Source organism: Nannospalax galili, unplaced genomic scaffold (assembly GCF_000622305.1).
Source record: "Nannospalax galili isolate Female #2095 unplaced genomic scaffold, S.galili_v1.0 scaffold800, whole genome shotgun sequence".
In the NCBI taxonomy this organism is placed as follows: domain Eukaryota; kingdom Metazoa; phylum Chordata; class Mammalia; order Rodentia; family Spalacidae; genus Nannospalax; species Nannospalax galili.
The window spans coordinates 742,229-750,214 of NW_008347125.1; positions in this window are offsets into that span (position 1 = coordinate 742,229).

Genomic DNA, 7,986 nt, shown 5'->3' on the forward strand with positions numbered 1-7,986 from the left:
TTTGATATGTAACACACTAAATGTATTTTGTACAGCATCTGGTTTAAAAGCTGCCTTATTAAGTTTATCATTAATTGTTTTGTTCTCTATATAGATTATGTCCAACGTGTCATTTTTCAGGAAATACCCTTATTTTAGTATAAAAATTTTGTTTAAATCTGGAGCAAATTTCAGGAATTGTTTTGCTGGAAATGTGATGTTTGAGCTTCACATGAAAATGACAGGACAATGATGTCTGTGGGATCTTCAAATTTAAATGGAAATCCCGCATTTATTTACATCTGGAAGTCCTGGTTCTGCCGGCCCTCTTCATCTAAACATGGCTTCTCCTTTTAGCCAGAACTGGAGACAAAGTACTAGCAACTCTCCTACCTTGAAGGGATGTTGTGGGGACATGCGTAAGCTCTGGTTTTCCTGATTATGTAAGATGACTATTCATCTTTTTATTATTTCTGTATTTATTTATGCATCAAATCCAGTAATATTTGTGCATGAGCTTGGAAAAATGGGGACGGAAGAGGGAGAGTTAGGAAAATAGTATGCAGATGTTAAATTAGAGAACGATTGTTCAGGCTTTTTAGATTAATTGAAGAGAAAAGGTATAAAGAAAGAAAACATAACCAACTAAATTTTCATTTCAGATAACAATTAATCATTTTTTTAGTGTAAACATATTGTTTGCCTTAACTGTTAGTTGAGCTGACAATCCTAGATTTGGTGTTCCGTGTTCTTGCTGTTATCAGCTTGTTGTGCAGTGTTCTGATGAGTTACAGAGTCCTGAGTTAGGATGACCTGTTTCCAGACAGCAAAAGTTCACTAAGCAAGGTGATGTCTTGATGGTAAAGTGTACTTATTATATACAAATAGATTCTCCTAATTTTATTTAAATAGTTATGGATTTCTGAAAAGTAGATTGCTATTTTAATATTAATAGCTTTTATGTGTTCCCAAAGAGTTTTGCTAATGCTTCCAATAATATGGAAATAAAAATAGACATTTTAAATAAAATTTATCTTCAAAGTCACAAAGTGTTTGTCTTTCATTTGTAATCCATTGGGAATTTATTTATTCATATTAAAATTTTATTTTGATTAAAATATAATTGTAAACCTTTAAAATAGAAAAAGAGAACTCTTTTCAAAAATGGACTACAAGCAGTAATTTCTTCCATAGAATGATGGGAAGTTTTGTAATTCCCACCATATTCCATTTTGCAAATAAGGATGGCTGTAGATTTACAGTCACTCAACTAACATGTCTAAGTATTAGTACAGCTGGGCATTTGATTAAAGAATTTAGTGAGTACACATTATAAGGTACTTATCAGTAACTGGGAAATAAAACTAATACACATGAGGAAAAGGCTTGAAGTATGATTGAAGACCAATCACATTGAAAACAAATCCCACTGTGAAAATTAAAAACATAATAATATAGCTAAATAATTCAGTGGTTGAATTTCACAACAGATTAAACACAGTAAAAAATAAAATCGAAGAACTAGTCAAGAAATAGAACAAAAACTTTTTCTGAAAATTAATGTAAGACAGATGGGGCTGGTGGTATAATTCAATGGAGAGGGCTTTATTAGCATGTAAGGCCCTGGACTGATCCCTAGAGTGAGAGAGAAAGAGAGAGAGAGAGAGAGAGAGAGAGAGAGAGAGAGAACTAAGCCAGAAAAAGAAGTGAAAAGTCATGCAAGGTAAAGGAATAAGTTCTTATAGATGTCTAATTAAATTTTTATAAATGAGGGAAGATGAATTGGAACAAAACAGTGTGGCACATATGCATGAAAATACCATAATTAAACCTATTACTTTTTATGTTGTTAAATAGTTTTTAAAAAATACCTCCTAATCCTAGTAAAGACCAAAACTATTAGATTTACATTTAACCACTTAGTAATTATTGTTGAATATTTTAAATCTATGTTTTCAAAGTTCCACAAGTCTGCTTGAATGAGGACCTTAGATTTACTTATATATCGACAAATTTGTGTGTTTTCTGTTCTTTCTTGTATTAGGTCTCTATTTTGGATCAATTTCTTTTGACTACAAAAAATGTCTTTAGAATTTAGTTTAGAGATGATCTGCTAATGACAGCTTTTCATTGTTTTTTCAAGGAAAGATTAATTTTAAACTTGTTCCTTGTTCCTGATCCACAAAATATGACAGAAAAATGAGGGTAATGCCTTCATGGTGAGAACACAACAATCAGTTAAGAAACAGAAAAGTTGCATTTGAAAAATAAGTAATGTGTATTTTTTAAAAATATTTTTTATTGAGCTTTTGTAAATTCATACAACAGTTCTTAATCAAATTTAGACCTCCTCCCCCATTCCCCACTGTACCTCATGTATTCCATCATACATGTTAAGTCCTATCCAGTCAAGCATTTGTACCCAGATGTCCTTCAGTGTAAATTCATTCACTGGAGTCTACTCAGCCCATCTAGAGATTGTAAGGCATCCTTTCCCTCATCTAGCATCAATTAGTCTCCAATAGTTCTCAATCTAGTGCCCCCTGACACCCATTTCTCTCCTTCCCTCTGGATCTTTGTTTAATTGAGGTGGCATGGGTCCTGTGCTCTATGCCACCATTTCCACAAGTTCACATGTACAAGCTTCCAGTGGCCTGAAAGCCTCTAGTTCCCTGTGTTCATGAACTCCAGCCCTGGCTCTTACAATATTTCCACCCCCTCTTCTGCAATGGCATGATCAGAATTTTTAAAACAGTCACAGTAATTGATTTTCCAGGCAAAGAAAAGAAATATGCATTTAGCAAGTTTTAACAGCACATTATGTAGCAAGACCTAATAGATATTTATCTAATACATGGTGTCCAACAACCTCAGAACATGTATCTGATGTAAATTCCCACAGACACAAATGCTAAGTTGCAAAAAGCCCATGTATTTGAAAAACAAATAGTTCTAAGTAACTTGCATGTCTGTGGAAAAATCAGGTTGAACTGAAAATAAATTAGAATACAATTATACAAATGCTACAACATCAAAGCATGTATACAGTACATAGAAAAGTGGTCCTCCAAAGACATTCATGTACTTAGCCCCTACACCTTTGGCCACGTTAGCTTACATAGAGACTTTACAAATGTAAAGATCTTGAGATTGGGAGATTATTTTACATTATCTATGTAGACTTAAAGTAATTTCAAAGTTCTTTATAAGAAGGTGGAGGAAGTTTAGAAATAAAGAGATGTGATCATGGGAGTAAAGATTGAGGTGGTACAAGGACAAAACCCCAAAGATAAGATGAGGTGGACCTACAAACTGGAAAGGCAAGTGACTCTCCCCAGGGCCATCAGGAGGAATACAGCATGCTTGTCTCATGAATTTAGGATCTCTTTCCTCCAGAAATTTATGACAATGTATTTGTGATATATTAAGAAAAAAAGTTCATTTAATTTGCTTAATCTAGGAAATCAATACAATAATGCATAAAAGTAATTTAGTACTTTTAAGAACAGTTTTATACTTACAACTTACATGCCTACCTTAGAAAAGAGGAAAAACTGATGATAGAATGAGAATAGAAAAGTGATAAAGAAGTGGGCAATCAATAAATCAATAGAATTTACAAGTGATTGAAAAAAATAATAGGAGCTGGATAGATGGCTCAGTGGGTTAAAAGCACTGGCTGCTCTTATACAGGTCCCAGGTTTGGTCCCCAGTATCCATGTAGCAGCTAACAACCATCTATAATTCCAGTTCCAGGGGATCCAACACCCTTTTCTGGCCTTTGTGGGCATTGCATGCATATGGTGCACTTATATAAATGCAGGCAAATATTCATACATACACATAAAATTAAAACACATAAAAATTATTTAACAAAACTGATAAAATATGGAAATTGAAAACAGAAAACTTATGATTAATTTAATGTTATCAGATTGGACAAATTTCTATAATACTATATAATTCTCACTCAAGATATAAAAAAAAATCTATACAAGTCCTTTACAGTTAAAGACATATTAATTAGTATTTTAAAACATTCTAAGAAAAACAAGCAGCACAACTAGTTCATGATAACACATTAAAATTATTTAAAAATATGTTAGCAAAATGAATGCAGTGTTTAAAAGATGTAGCATAAAGGAAAAAAGAAAACTGCTTGAATATATGGAAGTGAACGGGCGAAATAGACTGCTCTAATACTGCAGAAAAAAATTAATGATCACCTCAGGTTCACAAACAACTTGAGACACAACTTAACACCTAATCATATTTAAGCAAAAAACCAAACCAAAACAAAACAAAAAACCCCCAAAACAAAAGGAAATAAAGAAACTTCAAGTTGAAGATGCAGCTCAGTGGTAGAGCACTTACCTAGCAGGCCTGAGACCTTGGCTCTAGCTCTTCCACCGAAAACAAAGCCAAAATGAGAAACACCTTTTCAGAATGGGAAGAAAGTCCTTTAAAGCTAAAATGTTATTGGCAGAATAAAATATGGCTTTAAATGAATACTTGATAAAATGTTAAAATCATAAAATTTAAAATTGGGACAAAACAAGGAATCTATTATCACTATTTCTACTCAACTTATTGTCAAAAATAACTTGGGTAATAAAATGAGACAGGAACAAAGATTTTTTTTAACCTTTATATTGTGTGTGTGTGTGTGTGTGTGTGTGTGTGTGTGTGTGTGTGTTGTGTGTGTGTGTGTGTGTGTGTAGGTCAGAGGGCAACTTGAGGTTGTTAGGTCTCTCTTTCCACCATGTGAGTTCTGGGAATTAAACTCAGACCAACTGCATTGACAGCTTCACAGTAAATTCCCTTACCTGCTGAGCTATCTCACTGGCTGGAGGAACAAAGATATTTTAAAAAATAATAATGAGTGGGAAGAAACAAAAGACCATTCACAGATCATATGATTTGCAAGGCAGACCTCAACAGAGTATAAAAGTTATTGACTTAAAGAATTTGGATGGGCAGGAGAACAATTTATGAGGTTGCTTTTCTGTAGGCCAGAAACAAACAGTTAGAAAAAGTGCTTTAAAACAACTATGTAAATTAGCATCACCATTTGAAGAAATAGGGAAGGAATCTAACAAAACTATGTAATAACCTTATGAAGAAAATTGTTATACTTTCTTGAAAGCCATTAAGAGATTTGACAACAAGGAAGATGTACAATGATGGTGAAATGGAACTAAATATTGTAAAACAAATGTTCCTTCTTCCTCAATTAATTTAACACAATTAATTCAGTGCAATTAAATTAATGTAATTCTAACATAAACAGCTGCAGGTGAAACTCATAAGAATCATTTAAAATTTGTTTTACTTAAAAGACCCAAGAATATCTGTGATATCTTTGAAGAGGAACATGGTATGGTAGATTCTAGTAGATATTGAGTCTCTTAAGGCAATACAGTTTCCTTAGCTTTTTAATAATGTAGTCATTATCCTGGATGTAAAGAATTATACCAGATGGATTATTACACTGAATTAAAACCAACCAATCTCCATAAACCCTCTTGTGTTAATAAGGCTTTTGAATACTGTAAGGAAGATAGGCTCATGTACTTTCATTAATCAGCTTTATGTAATCTAGATAATCCCAAATCTCCAGAAGTCACTCCTTTTGCTTTTAGAGAGCATGCTATAGAATGTTTAAGGTGAGGAAAAAAACATCTGCTTGTTTTCTCAAACTGTTATTCCTATGTCAGTTGGCTACCGACAGTCAAATAGGTACCTGTAAGCTGCTATTCTCTCTGTGGGTCCACATCTACGGTACAGACCATTTTATAATTCCCATTGCACATTAACTCATGTGTTAGCATAGTAGTGTTAATAAAAGATTCATAATACACCAGCAGGAACCAACTGGAAATTCAGCTCTGGTATTCACTGTTGAGAAACATCCTAATTATTTCCTTCTAGAGGAGATTTCTCCCCACCTTTATTTCCTCTCAGGTTATGTTGTGCAAATGTTAGTTTTCTTCAGAGTTCTACCTAACATTAAATACCATATCTTCCTTCTTTCCTCCGTCCCTCCGTCCCTCCCTCCCCCCCTCCCCCTCCTCTTCCTCCTCCTCCTCCTCCTTCTTCTTTAGGCGGAGTCTCATGTAGCTCAGGCTGTTCTTGAACTTGCTATATAGCTGAAGATGACTTTGAACTCCTGACCCCCTGCCTTTACCTCTGAAGTATTGAGGTTATAAGCATGGGTCACCATAACCAGTTTTATGCAGTGCTAGAGATAGAATCGGGACTCTGTGCATACTAAGCAAGCACTCTACCAACTTCGCTATTCTCCAAGCCCTTCATTTTATATTCACGGTCCTCCACCCTTCGTAGTATCTAATCTTGTAAATCTAATGGTAAGTGAATAAGAAGGTTACCAAAGTTAATAAAATATTAGGAGATAAATGAGGTTCTGTGAAGCAAATAGGAGTTATTTAATGTAACTGACTCAGAGTTCCATAAGGAAGTATAAACTCATTTCTGAAAGACGAGGAGTTAATCACACTGAAGGAAGAAGGATGTGCAGGAAAGGAAGGTCTAGGCAGCAGGAGGAAGTAATCTCTAGTCATGACAGGTTTGAGAAGTGAAAGAATCAGTGTGACTGGAGTTTGGTAGGAAACAGAATACATAGTAACAGATAAAATAATGCTAAGTGGAAACTGGATTCCTTGATGGTGTTTAGAATTAGAACTGAAAAACCAATACATTCCAATAAGGATCATTTTAAATTGTGAAAATTTTATGCTATTTCCTAAGTGGGGATCCATAAAACAGTTTAAAATGTCTAATATAGGGAGACATTCAGAGTCATTTGAGGGTTGAATAAAGGAATTAACTTTAAACCTCATTAAAAAGCACTTCTTAACGTGCCAAGTACACATCTGTGATCTGATCAGGACTCAACACTGAACTCAAGGTGGAAGACTCAAAAAATCTACTTCTTGGAGCAGGAGAGATAGCTCAGCAGCTAAGAGCACTGACTGCTGTTACAGAAGATCCGGGTTCGGTTTCGAGCTCCCACATGGCAGCTAACAACTGTTTTAACTACAGTTCCAGGGGATCTGACGCCTTCTTCTGACCTCCTTAGGCATTGCATGACATGGGTGCACTTATGTGCATGCAGGCAATATATTCATATGCAGAAAATCAAAAACAATAAATGAAAAAATAAAAAATAAAAGTAATAACAATAAAATATTTTAAAATCTTCTTAATATTATGTTTATCACTTTAAAAATATTCCAAATGAATTTTTTACTCTCCCATCTTTGTTGCTGTTTACTATAAGACAGAGAAATATTTCACTACAAAAGGAATCACCTAGACAAAGCTAGATCCTCAGCATCATGTAAACACACTGAAAAAGGGAAAAAAGGAAAGTGAAGAAGCAAGCAAGGCCAAGCATGAAAGAGAAGGAAATGCCAGGGACTTGGCTAAGTTGAAACAATGATGCATTTTGCTTAAATATTAGTAAAGGTAGGTGTATACATGAATTGCGTTTTTTCAGATACAGATTTTCCAATGATGCTAGTTAAATAAGGCATACAGACATAGCTTTTATATTATTTTATATTATCCTGGATCTAGAGAATTATACCAGATGGATTATTACACTGAATTAAACCAATCAATCTACATAAACCCTCTTGTGTTAATAAGGCTTTTGAATACTGTAAGGAAGATAGGCTCATGTACTTTCACATGCTTAGACACAAACTCGAGTAAACTTTTACCACAGACCTCCGATCTATTTGCAGGACCTTCAAATTATAAATCTAACTTCCCAAATAGAGGCGAAATTGAAAGGTCTGGAGAGATAGTAATAAAGTGTTCACTTTATTTTTAAAATATTTTATTTATTATTTTTATTTTATATTTATGAATGTATTGCCTTCATGTATGTAAGTGCACCCATGACATGCAATGCCCAAGGATAGAAAAGGGCATCAGGTTCCCCCGGAACTGTAGTTATGGACAGTTTGTTAGCTGATGTGT